General features: G+C 50.6%; 1 long non-coding RNA gene across 1 annotated transcript; it reads left to right on the forward strand.

Moving 5' to 3' along the window:
* Window positions 1–2,898: 2,898 nt before the first annotated feature.
* Window positions 2,899–13,068, forward strand: LOC120403054. The gene is made up of 3 exons (XR_005597445.1): window positions 2,899–2,988; window positions 11,696–11,784; window positions 13,012–13,068. It is a non-coding gene; the product is annotated as an uncharacterized LOC120403054 (long non-coding RNA).
* The last annotated feature ends 514 nt before the right edge of the window (window positions 13,069–13,582 follow it).

The following is a 13,582-nucleotide window of genomic DNA, read 5'->3' on the forward strand; positions in this document are numbered from 1 at the left end:
CATACAGAATACAACCCACCACAACATAATGTCAGGCAATTGAGAAAAAAACAAAAAAAAAACAAAAAAAACCACAGCATAAAATGATAATACAAAGGAAAAGAAAACACCACCATGTTAAGTAATACACCCTAGGCCAAAATTACACAATGAAAAAGAGCTCAACTCAAACCAACACAACACAGGCACCAAACACACTGAAGCAAAACAATGCACCATAAAACTATGCAACACAACATGGTGCAATCAGAGTTCCAAATGGCACCATGCAAAACAGTTCAGCATGGAACACGACACAGCACAAAAGAGAATTATTTCAATGTAGGCCTGGAAGGGATCTTGAGAGGTCGTCTCCTCAAACCTCCTGCGCTGAGGCAGAATCAAGTATCCCCAGACTGGTGTACCTCTAACCTGGTCTTAAAAATCTCCAATGAAGGAAATTCCACAACCTCCCTTGGAAGCCAATGCAAGGCAAACACAGACCAAAACAACGCTGAACACACACACGCTGGGCTTGGGGTTAAGGGGAGGCAAGAATTCAAACAATCTGGATTCAGTTCCCAGTTTTGCCCCAAATTCTCCATGCAAACTTGAGCAAATTACTTCAGCTCCCTGAGCCTTCAGTTTCCCCATCTGTAAAATGGAGAGTCGCCTCCCACCATTTGCCTATTTAGCCTTTGAGCTTTTTGTGGCAAGGCCTCTCTGTCACTGTGGGCATGTCTACACTGCAGTCAGACACCGACGGCTGGCCCGTGCCCGCTGACTTGGGCTCACACGGCTCAGGCTGCAGAGCTGTTTAATTGTGGTGTCCATGTTCCGGCTGGGGCTGCAGCCCAAGGTCTGGCACCCTCCCACCTCACAGGGTCCTACAGCCTGGCTCCAGCCTGAGCTCAGACATCTACACTGCAATTAAACAGCCCCTTCGCCTGAGCCCTGTGAGCCTGAGTCAGCTGGCATGGGCCAGCTGGGGGGTTTTAATGGCAGAGTAGAGATACCCCTGGTGTCTGTTCAACACTTGTCACAATGGGGACCCTGATCTTGGTCAGTGTCTGTGCAGAGCCCTGTCCAACAGGGGGCCTGAGCTCAGTTAGGTCTCTGCAACTCCCGGCATTACAGGATCCCTGATTTTGTCTTAGGGCCCCTGCAGCATCTGGCAAAATGTGGAGGCAGGATTTCTGTCAGGTTCTGCGCAGTGCCCAGTACAGTGGTGGGGCGTGATCTGGGTCGGGGTCATCGCAATGCCAGACCCAACGGGGACACAGATCTCAGTCAAGGTCTCTGAAGTGCCCAGCACAATGGAGGCAGCGGTTTGGGTCGCAGTCGTGCGCTGCCTGGCACAAGAGTGGCTGTGATCTCGGTCCAGGTCTCAGTTTTACCTGGCACAGTGGGGTCTGATCTCACCTGGGGTCTCTTCAGTGCCTGGCAGAACAGGGCCATGCTCAATACAGTAAGAACCCTGATCTCAGTCAGACATCTGGAGAGAAAAGTGGGAAGATTTTCAAGAATTTGATATCAGTATTTCAGAACTGAGGAGAAAATGGGGCACAAACTAAATATTTGCCAATATAAGGGATAAGTATCAACATGTGGGGAGATTTTATGTCACCATTCAACCACTCAAGAGAAAAGAGGGGAAATTTGAGGGGCTTATACAGTGATATTGAATCAACATCAGAATGGGACCGATTGGGCAGGGAAACCTGGGGCTGGGCCCTCTCCATGGGGGACACTTGCTCCTCCCTCCCCTTCCTGGGCCTTTCCATGCCCTGTTGCCAGCAGAGAGTGCCTCCACCCCCCTCACCCAGCCGTATCCCTGTCTCAGGGCTCCCCCAGCCTCTACCCATTAACCCTCTTCCCAGTTCAGAAATCACTCAGGGGAACCACTTCCCACCTAAACAAGGACAAATCACTGGAGGTAAAAATGGGGGGAAACACCCCAAACCTGAGATTTGAACTGGACATTGGCGAATTGGAGAGAAAATGGGGCACAATCAGGGGAGGAGAACAGGGAACTTCGCAGGGATTTGAGGGTAGCGGGGGGGTCGGTCACCCTGGCTCTTGCTCATTGCTCTCTAGAGAGAAAGGGGGCAGGACGGGAGAGGATGGGGGGGTCCCCACGGGAAGGGACAGCGGTAAATCCGAGGGGATCTCAGCCCCCCCTTTCTCTCCCCGCTCCTCGGGGGGTCACCGGCTCTTCTCCTCCCCTGGCCATGTCCGGGCTGCACAGACATTCCCCCCCACCATGCGCTGGGCTCCCCCACGCTGCGAGATGCCGGGTCCCCCCACGGACACTGGGGCAGAGTCACCGCCCGGCCCCGCCCCCGCGGCTCGCTCCGGTACCTGGAGGCTGCAGCTCCGCAGCGGGAGCAGGGCCCGGGCCGGGCACGGGGGGGTTAATGGGTCTCCCCGGCACAGACCCTCCTGCTCCGCCCGGGCTCCCCGGTCACAATGGAGCAGCAGCCGCGCGGCGCTCACCCAGCAGCTGATCACACTCCGCCCCCTCCCCCGATCTGCGCATGCCCAGAGCCAGGAAACGCAACCGGAACTACATCTCCCAGCCTGCCCCGGGGCCGCTTCCGCCCTCTCCAGCCCAGGTAAGGGAGGGGTTCGGTAGGGGAAACTGCGCATGCTCCGTGAGAGCCCCGGTGGGGGCGGGAGAAGGAAGCTGCTGCTGCCGGGTCTGTGCGGGGGGCCGGGGCGTTAACCCCTCCGTGCCCGGCGGGGGGGGGGCTTTCTCCAGCTGGGCCCCGCCCCCTGGGCAGCCCCGGGCTCTGCCCGCCCCAGCCCCGGCCCGGAGCCCCCGGTGAGTGAGAGACCCCGGCGGGGGGGGGCGCGGTGTGTTAAATCGCTCCCCGTAGCAACGTGCTACTCCCGGGGCACTGCGCATGCTCAGTAACAGCTGCTGACGCCGCTGCCCTTCCCCCTGCCCGTATCAGCCGTAACGTTCCGCTGGGCGCTAGTGACCGGGGCTGGGAACATAAGCGGCAGGTTTGTATAATTTTTGGTGGTGCCCAAAATGGTGATCCCCACCCCACTCCTGCTATGTAAGCCAATATAAAAAGAAGCTACAATGTGTGAGCACCACAAGTTTACAAGGGTCAATTAAAAGTGGAAAGTCAGAAGCAGCACTTGCCTGCTTCAATATACGGTATTATATTTTCTTGCACCTGTTGTGACAAAGTGGGAATTTTCTTAATGTTTTCTCTGAATACTGTGTGGGTGCCTCAGTTTCCCCTACAAGGTGCCAACTGAAGGTGTTGGGGACAAAGAGATCAGGTGGCCTCCTTGTCCAGAAGAGACACAAAGGCTAGAGGAGGGAGTGTCAATTTGGAGCTAGCTGGGGAAATGGGGAGAGGCCCAGAACTTGGGTCTGGGCTCCCCGCCCTCCAAGATGGACCTGACTGAGGGGTCCTGTTTTCTGTAACTACAAGCTCTGTTTTAGACTGTGATCCTGTCGTCTAGTAAACCTTTTTACTGGCTGGCTGAGAGTCACGTCTGACTGCAGAGTTGGGGTGCAGGGACCTCTGGTTGCCCCAGGACCTGCCTGGGCAGACTCTCTGCGGAAAGCGCACGGTGTGGAAGGGCATGCTGAATGCCTCCGAGGTCAGACCCAGGAAGGTGTAAGCTTCTTGCCTTGGAGACAGTATGCTCAGAGAGAGGAGGCTCCCCCAGAGTCCTGACTGGCTTTGTATGGAGTTGTTCCAAAGCATCCCAGCATCCCCTTCCACACCATGCACTTCCCAGAAGTCCTCACAGGTACTGACACTCTCTCCTCTGGCCTTTGTCTCTTTTCCAGTCATTAGGAGGCCACCTGATCTCTTTGTTCTCCAACACCTTCAGTTGGCACCTTGCAGGAGAGCGGCCCAGGCTATCAGTTGCCCAGAGACAGGGTTTTGGCCAATCTCTGTGCAGACGGCATCACACTGGCACTCTAGGGCTCTACAACAATCGCACACCCTTATCCCACCATCTAGATCCTTGAGAAATGCATAGGGGAAACTGATGTACCCACACAGTATTCAGAGAAAACATTAACAGTCCCACTTCATAACACCTGTATACTTTAAAGGGTGTAAAATAATCAAGTATTGTGCTAAACACAATGATACTCCAAACTGACCACCAAATTTAAGTTGCATGTTTTCCTCCTCAAGTGAGGGCTCTGGGATGGGGCTGGGGATGAGGGGTTCACAGTGCAGGAGGGTGCTCAGGGTTGGGGTGCTGGGGGCGCAGGCTCTGGGATGGGGCAGGGCTGGGGATAAGAAAGTTGGGATGCAGACAGGCTGCCCCAGGGCTAGGGCCAGAGAGGACTCCCCCCCCCCCCCCGCCACTTACTGGCAGCAGCAAGCTCCAGGGGAGGGACTCCTCTTCTCCCCCACCCCCCGCAGCACACTCACTCTGTACCACGGTCACTGCACATGCTCCTAGGGACTCTCTCAGGTCCAGATAGCCCACTTGCCTCCCCTATGGTGGGTACCGGGGTGGGGGGGTTGCCATCACGTGTGGCCTCCCCTGCTACTGCCCCTCACCATAGCCTCACTGGGGATGGGACTGCCCCTTGCCCAGCATGGGGCAGGAGTGGGGACTGCAGGGTGGTGGCTGGGGTGGGGGGCAGGGTGTCACAAAATTTACCCAAGCCCCAGCTGCTCAGGTCTAGGAAGCTCCCCTCCTCCATCTCCCCTGTGGTGGGTGGGTGCTGGGGAGGGGGGTGGGGGTAGGAACTGCCAGCACATGTGGCTTCCTTCCTCCCCTGCTGCAGCCTGCTGCCCCTCACCCTTGTCTCACTGGGGATGGGGCTGCCCCTTGCCCAGCATTGGGCAGGAGTGGGGGCTGCGGGGGAGGGGGTGGATCACAGGGTCAAACCTCACCGAAGCCCCAGCAGCTGCTCAGGTCAGTGAGGTCCACCCCAGATGTCCATCTCCTGGCTGGAAGTCCCCTTGGCGTCTCCTTCATGTGGTTGCTGGTGGGCGGGGGAGAGAGCTCCCAAGCACGTGTGTGCCTCCCCCACCGCCTCCTCTCTCCCTCTTCCCCTCCCCCGGTGCTCCAAGATGCTGCTGGCAGCTGATCTCTATAGCCTTAGGCAGAAGCAGCAGAAGCAAGGGAGAGAGGCACTGGCTATTTCTTTCAGGCAGGGAAGCTCTGAGGCCGGGGAGGGCCCGCTTCAGGCAGGGCCAGGGGAGAAACCCAGCTCCAAATATTGGTGGAGCACAGCCCTCAGCCTTGAATATTCCTGGTGCTCGAGCACCTTGAGCCCATATAAACTGCCGCCCCAGCCTGGGAAGGGGCGATGGGGGGAGCAGGGGGGTGCCAGGGTCTGAGCAGGAAATTGATGGGCGGGGGGGGGGGTCAGACAGCTGGAGGCTGGATTAGGATGGGGCTAAATGGCAAAATCCAGGATGGGAGGAGCAGGAGTTGAGCTCGTGGGGCGGAGGGGGTGAGTCGGGGTTGCACAGAGGGAAACTTCATTGGGACGGGAAATTTGAACTATTTTGTGCAGCGAGGAAATTCCCCTGGGGGAGGTAAGTTCACTGAATCCTTCCTTGTTTGTGCCACTTCCACCCACCTACGAATTCTCTCACGTTTTTCCCCTTTTCTCTCATCATACCTGGCCATAAAATCCAGGGAGATTCCCCCAAATGATCAGCTCTCTAATCTCCCCTGATTTTGCCCTGGTCTCTCCATACTTCTCAAATGGAAATCTAAAATCTCTACCATGTGGCAATTTTCCTCACCCATTTTATCTGCAGCGATTTGTCCTTATTTAGGTGGGAAATTGTTGCCCTGGGTCATTCCCCAAAACATGGCTGCCCCTGGAGCAGGGATGGGATGAGATGCCCGTTCTCTGCCGGGGCAGGGACGGGAAGAGCATGTGTCCCTCATGGAGACTGCCCAGACCCCAGTTTCCCATCCCACTTCCTCTCCCCAAACTACCAACACAGTTGCCCCCAGCCCTCAGTTTCCAGTCACCTGCCCATCACCTGCTGCTCCCTCCTTCCTTTGTACAGAGAGCCTTCCAGCTCCCCCTCCCTTGCCCTCTTAAATCAGCTCCTCAAAGGGCTCCCAGCTGCCCATGTGAATGGTGGCAGTGGGGGGAATCATCACTTTGTGTTTATGTTTGGACAGTCTCATAAAATGCAGTCAAACAGTCCCCCTTTTCCCTTTAGTTAGTTATTTAATAGCAACATAAAATCCCCCTCAGTTCTTGGTATTTTTCTCTCATGTTATCAATTGCTTACCTTGTGACACGTTTTCTCTGCAAATCTCAAAGACTGATATAAAATACCCTAAACATTTGCCCCACTTCTCCTTAGTTGTCTATTTCTAAGTGAATATGCCCTCAGACTTTTTTGCCTGTCTCTTTAATGGTAAAATACAAAGAAAATCTCAGATTTACTTTTCCTCAGATTCTTGACCATGGATATAAAATTTTTGCAAATGTTGCCCATTTCTGCTCTATTCATTTATCAAATATTGATGTGAAATTCACTCAAATTTTTCCTCTTACCGACAACTGATATAAAATCCCTCTGATTTTACACTTTCTTCTCTATAATTGGCAAAAATGGATCCAAAATCGCTCAGATTTCCACCCTCTTTCATTTCTGAACATTGATCTCAAAGCTCAGGATTTCCCTCTTTCTATGTCATTATCAAATATCAATTAAAAATCCTCATGTTTGGGGCTGTTCCCCATGTTTCTAAATCCCAGCAACTTCTTCCTTCAAGGGAACCTGTTGCCCCAAGTTCTTCTCCATCCTGGAGGTTGCAGGCGGTTAAATTGCCCAGTGATCATCCTTCCCCTCTCCTTTGAGAATCATTTGTTCCCTCCTTTATCTCTGTTAAAATATTTGCCGATGAAAGAGACCAGCCACATATTTAACGCATCAAAGCCAGAGGCCTCCCCCTGTTTGGGGGATTAGTGGTTCCCAGCTGGTAACAGGAAAGTTGGATGGACCCTTTTCTTTTCTCCAGCTGGCACAGGATAAGAAGTTCATTCTGAGTGCAGTGTGGGTCCAGAAGTATCCCAAACCCCATGACAAATGGTCTCTGTGAGGGGCTGATTCCTACAGTGCTAAGATGTAACCACCTTGGGGTGGATCCATGGTGACCATTATTTGCTAGTGACAGGGCATGGACATGTCTTACCTTTCTGCTGAAGGACAGGCAGGGAGTGGGGGAATCCCAGGCAGGCAGTGAGTTCCTAATTGGGGTCCCTGGCTGGTGAGGGCTCTTGGTGGGGGGAACCCTTTGGGATTCCCAGCCTGGCAGTGAATATCTAGTGGGGTTTCTCTGGCCAGTGGGGCTCTGATGGGTGTCTGGCCACAGATTCTGGGGGTTGGATCCCAGGGAATATCTGGTGGGACCCTGGCTGAGCAGTCTGGGTACTGGGGATGTTTGGGGACCACTGGATGGAGGCTCTGGGGCTGCTATTAACCATGTTCCTTCTATCTCATCAGCTTGTGCCAAAATCCTGGCTCCAAGCACTGCCCAGCATTCCCCAGCCACGTGATAACTTTCTATCCACTGTGACAAAGTGCCTCCTCTACCTTGGTGGGTCCTGTGCTTATTGGCAGATTTGCTCACCTCAGTGATCTTCCCCACAGTCTGGGTCAACTCCTCCTGTGTCTGATCAGGAGTTGGGAGGTTTGGGGGGAACCCAGGCCCACCTTTTCCTCCAGGTTCCAGCCCAGGGCCCTGTGGATTGCAGCTGTCTATAGTGCATCCTGTAACAGCTGCATGACAGCTACAACTCCCTGGGCTACTTCCCCATGGCCTCCTCCAAACACCTTTATCCTCACCACAGGATCTTCCTCCTGGTGTCAGATAACACTTGTACTCCTCAGTCCTCCAGCAGCTCACCTTCTCACTCTCAGCTCCTTGTGCCTCTTGCTCCCAGCTCCTCACACGCACTTCCTCTCCTCTGGATCTCCCCTGCCTGACTGGAGTGAGCTCCTTTTTAAACCCAAGTGCCCTGATTAGCCTGCCTTGATTGGCTGCAGGTGATCTAATCAGCCTGTCTGCCTTAATTGGTTCTAGCAGGTTCCTGATTACTCTAGTGCAGCCCCTGCTCTGGTCACTCATAAGAACATAAGAATGGCCGTACCGGGTCAGACCAAAGGTCCATCTAGCCCAGTATCTGTCTACCGACAGTGGCCAATGCCAGGTGCCCCAGAGGGAGTGAACCTAACAGGCAATGATCAAGTGATCTCTCTCCTACCATCCATCTCCATCCTCTGACCAACAGAGGCTAGGGACACCATTCTTACTCATCCTGGCTAATAGCCATTTATGGACTTAGCCACCATGAATTTATCCAGTTCCCTTTTAAACATTGTTATAGTCCTAGCCTTCACAACATCCTCAGGTAAGGAGTTCCACAAGTTGACTGTGCGCTGCATGAAGAACTTCCTTTTATTTGTTTTAAACCTGCTGCCTATTAATTTCATTTGGTGACCCCTAGTTCTTGTATTATGGGAATAAGTAAATAACTTTTCCTTATCCACTTTCTCAACATCACTCATGATTTTATATACCTCTATCATATCCCCCCTTAGTCTTCTCTTTTCCAAGCTGAAGACTCCTAGCCTCTTTAATCTTTCCTCGTATTGGACCCTCTCCAAACCCCTAATCATTTTAGTTGCCCTTTTCTGAACCTTTTCTAGTGCTAGAATATCTTTTTTGAGGTGAGGAGACCACATCTGTACACAGTATTCGAGATGTGGGCGTACCATGGATTTATATAAGGGCAATAATATATTCTCAGTCTTATTCTCTATCCCCTTTTTAATGATTCCTAACATCCTGTTTGCTTTTTTGACCGCCTCTGCATACTGCATGGACATCTTCACAGAACTATTCACGATGACTCCAAGATCTTTTTCCTGACTCATTGTAGCTAAATTAGCCCCAATCATATTGTATGTATAGTTGGGGTTATTTTTTCCAATGTGCATTACTTTACATTTATCCACATTAAATTTCATTTGCCATTTTGTTGCCCAGTCAGTTAGTTTTGTGAGATCTTTTTGAAGTTCTTCACAATCTGCTTTGGTCTTAACTATCTTGAGTAGTTTAGTATCATCTGCAAACTTTGCCACCTCACTGTTTACCCCTTTCTCCAGATCATTTATGAATAAATTGAATAGGATTGGTCCTAGGACTGACCCTTGGGGAACACCACTAGTTACCCCTCTCCATTCTGAGAATTTACCATTAATTCCTACCCTTTGTTCCCTGTCTTTTAACCAGTTCTCAATCCATGAAAGGACCTTCCCTTTTATCCCATGACAGCTTAATTTACGTAAGATCCTTTGATGAGGGACCTTGTCAAAGGCTTTCTGGAAATCTAAGTACACTATGTCCACTGGATCCCCCTTGTCCACATGTTTGTTGACCCCTTCAAAGAACTCTAATAGATTAGTAAGACACGATTTCCCTTTACAGAAACCATGTTGACTATTGCTCAACAGTTTATGTTTTTCTATGTGTCTGACAATTTTATTCTTAACTATTGTTTCGACTAATTTGCCCGGTGCCGACGTTAGACTTACTGTAATTGCCAGGATCACCTCTAGAGCCCTTTTTAAATATTGGCGTTACATTAGCTAACTTCCAGTCATTGGGTACCGAAGCCGATTTAAAGGACAGGTTACAAACCTTAGTTAATAGTTCCACAACTTCACATTTGAGTTCTTTCAGAACTCTTGGGTGAATGCCATCTGGTCCCGGTGACTTGTTAATGTTGAGTTTATCAATTAATTCCGAAACCTCCTCTAGTGAGACTTCAATTTGTGACAGTTCCTCAGATTTGTCACCTACAAAAGCCAGCTCAGGTTTGGGAATCTCCCTAACATCCTCAGCTGTGAAGACTGAAGCAAAGAATCCATTTAGTTTCTCCGCAATGACTTTATTGTCTTTAAGCGCTCCTTTTGTATTTCGATCGTCAAGGGGCCCCACTGGTTGTTTAGCAGGCTTCCTGCTTCTGATGTACTTAAAAAACATTTTGTTATTACCTTTGGAGTTTTTGGCTAGCTGTTCTTCAAACTCCTCTTTGGCTTTTCTTATTACACTCTTGCACTTAAGTTGGCAGTGTTTGTGCTGCTTTCTATTTGCCTCACTAGGATTTGACTTCCACTTTTTAAAGGAAATCTTTTTATCTCTCACTGCTTCTTTTACATGGTTGTTAAGTCACGGTGGCTCTTTTTTAGTTCTTTTACTGTGTTTCTTAATTTGGGGTATACATTGAAGTTGGGCCTCTATTATGGTGTCTTTAAAAAGGGCCCATGCAGCTTGCAGGGATTTCACTTTAGTCACTGTACCTTTTAACTTTTGTTTAACTAACTCCCTCATTTTTGTATAGTTCCCCCTTTTGAAATTAAATGCCACAGTGTTGGGCTGTTGAGGTGTTCTTCCCACCACAGGGATGTTGAATGCTATTGTATTATGGTCACTATTTCCAAGCGGTCCTGCTATAGTTACCTCTTGGACCAGCTCCTGCTCAGGACCACTCAGGAAACAGAAAACTATTCATCCAGTGACCAGTATATTTGCCCTCTACCAGACTCCTTTACCCCACTGGTTTGGGTCTGTCACAGTACTTATCAAACACTCTGAGGTGAAATGACCGATTTTGCTTTTCTCCCCTCTTGAAAAACCACAGGAACTTACGGTTTCATAGGGAAAATTCCTGCCCCAATTCCTTGTCCTAGATCTAGGCAGTGAGGGAGGTGGGAAGGGGTTTAGCACTGCCACACTATGGCACTATCTTCCACAGCATTCTGGACTCATTCTTTCTGAAATCTGGATTCATTGAGAGCAATGTTAATAAAGAGTCACTGTATGGAAAGACAAGGAATGACTCCAGATGGACAGTGGGGGAAATGAGATTCTCCCTGTGAGGAGGGGCTCTCATTTGCTGCTCTCCCCAGAGAGCTAAAGGAGGGAAGCTGCTCAAACGCTCTGTCCCTCTGTGCTCAGGATATTGGGGTTCATCTTCCTGGGTCAGATGCTGCAGCCTCCATTGTGATCTGGGAGACCAGGATTAGCAGCTGCTGGGAAGTGACCTTAATTAAAGCTTCTTCTCTGCCCTGACCAGGTGATAACTTTCTCCAGCTGGTACTAGCAGACCTGGGCTCTGTTAATACAAATTCTAAGCCACAGACTCCAGGTAACAGACAGACCTCAGAGAAAGTGCTGGGGACTGGCAAGAAAGTGACTGCACAAACAGCACCCCCCCCCCCCCAACCATTTCTCCTCCCATTAGTAGTTGGCTGTATTTTCTTCTGGCATGGGAGAGCAAAGAATCAGGAATGGGACTTTCCCAGCCAGAGGGGCAGGGAGAGAGGACGGGGGAAGGAGAGACTGAAAGGGGCAGTGGTATACATGAGTGGGGAGAGAGATTTCCAGCTCTCTAATCCATCCACTGAAGTTGCATATCTTAGATCAACCTTCACCTCCAGTATAGACCAGCATTTTGTTATGGGATGGGGGGAGGGAGAAGGGAGGTTAAAAATGTCTGTGGGCTTAACCTGGCAGGAGGGGGCAGGTCTACACTGTAATAAAGAGATCAAACATTTTCCCAGGATGGCAGAATCTAGGGTGTCTGTCTGCAGGGAAAGAGCCTGGGGGAATCGTGATGTGAAATTAATGAAGGCCTGTTCTGAAACCTCCACAACTGCTCTTCTCACCCTGCCAGGCTGCAGAATGACGTCCATGTTTCAGTCAACTTCATTCCATCCTCCCGTGGGACAGAGCAGAGAAATGGCTGCAGAGGAGTCAGCCCAGGTAGGGATTATTGCATGGTTGCAGGAGGGAGAGGGACAGCAAATACACCGGAGATGGGAAGGTTTGCGCAGTCTGGTTTGGAGGTTGGAGCGGGGCAGGAAATGCACAGGTTGGGAAAGGGAGAAGGACAGATTGTGGCAAACCTGCTTGGAGTTATTTAATAAATGGCCTAGGCTCTAGTGGGGTGGAAAGAAGTAAGCGGTAGGTGGGGGCATTTAGAGCAGGGGGTCAGTAAGGAGGAGGCATTTCAGGAGGGTCTAGGGCAGTGGTTAGGGTTAGAGTTAGGGCGTTGCCACCGAAATGCCGCAGAAATTCAGGGGCGTTGCTTCTCAATGACGTCACTTGTCGGCGGCAAGCAGTGTCATCAAGAGGCGTCCCCCCCAAAATGCTGCTGAAATTCGGCGGCATTTCGGCGGGTGCTGTACCGGGGGTCAGGACGCGGGCGCATTAGCTTCCCCCGTGGGCGCCATGGTTGGGGACCCCTGGTCTAGGGAGATAGGGCAGGAAGAAGTACAGTGGGGGTGGGGCCAGGATGTGGCACCCATTGGCAAAACCAAAAGTCAGCCCTTATGCAAACTGAAGCCTTGAACAAAGGACTGAATGACCCATCCAAGCTGTGGCTGTGTTCCAAACAGACTTTCAAACCGGCAACTCACCAATACTGCTAAGAACCTGATATATAAATTTCTGAACGTATCTGACTGCTTTCCCATTTAACAACTTTCTTTCTGTTTCTTGTTTTCTTTCTCTTTCTTATCTAAGCTTTTAGTTTAGATGCCTGGCATCCTGGTATTTTCGGTAAGATCCAAACCCATACAGGATTGGTAACATGGCTGACCCTTTGAGGTCAAAAGAACATTTTGTTTATGTGAGCAGAGTTTTTAAATAACCTCTCACTGTACCGGACCTAGTTGCTGACTGGGAGTCAGAGAACTGGAATGCAATAAAGGAGGCTGTGTGATTTCTTTTTTCAGCTTCTCAATAACCCGTGTGGGGATCAGAAGCACAGTTTGTGACTGGTCGGTGAGTTTAACTTCAGTGTTAACCACCAGTTTTGGGAGCATCTGCTCTCCCTTTTTCAACCTGCCCTGCTCTTGGCATTTTCAGTGAGGACTGTCGCAGGCACACCAGGTCACGCTAAGCACTGAAGACAAATTAATGGAATGTTTTTTATGACCATGTCTTAAGAAATCCACTGAACTCCTTTGTTTTATTTCATCTGAGCAGGGTTTCCAGTTTCCCAATCTGATGTGATCTCCCACCTGGAACAAGGGGAAGAGTCATGGGTCCCAGACCTCCAGGGTTCAGAGGAACAAGAGATCCTGAGAGCTCCCTGCACAGGTGAGGAAACATTAAACCAACTCAGAATCTGCAAGTGCCTGAAGGAAACATCTGGGACACCCTACAAGTCCTTGGGAGGTCTGTCGGTTCATTATTGTCCCTAGCAGGGGTCATATCCTCAGGGTAAATATAGCTCATGGCTTCCTGTAGATCCTAGCAGACACCAGGTAGTAGCTTCCTCCCTTCCCCTTGCGCATTTGGATGGGATGTGGAGGCTGAATTGATCCCCTCCTCTCCTATTTGGGGGAAGAGTTTGAGGGAGTACAGGTCTTGATTTTTATTTGACCTCCCTCCAGCACTTGGTTTGGTTTGGTCTTTCCTTTTCCATCCCTGTCTGAGGTTTCTGTCTCTATCACAGCAGGTGATGCAATGGTATGTGAGAAAGAGGAGGAGAATTCTCAGCAGGAAAAAGTTGAGCAAGTGGATAAACACAGAGCATTATCGCAAAGATCGAAAA

The sequence above is a fragment of the Mauremys reevesii genome, linkage group 1, assembly GCF_016161935.1.
Source record: "Mauremys reevesii isolate NIE-2019 linkage group 1, ASM1616193v1, whole genome shotgun sequence".
NCBI lineage: Eukaryota > Metazoa > Chordata > Testudines > Geoemydidae > Mauremys > Mauremys reevesii.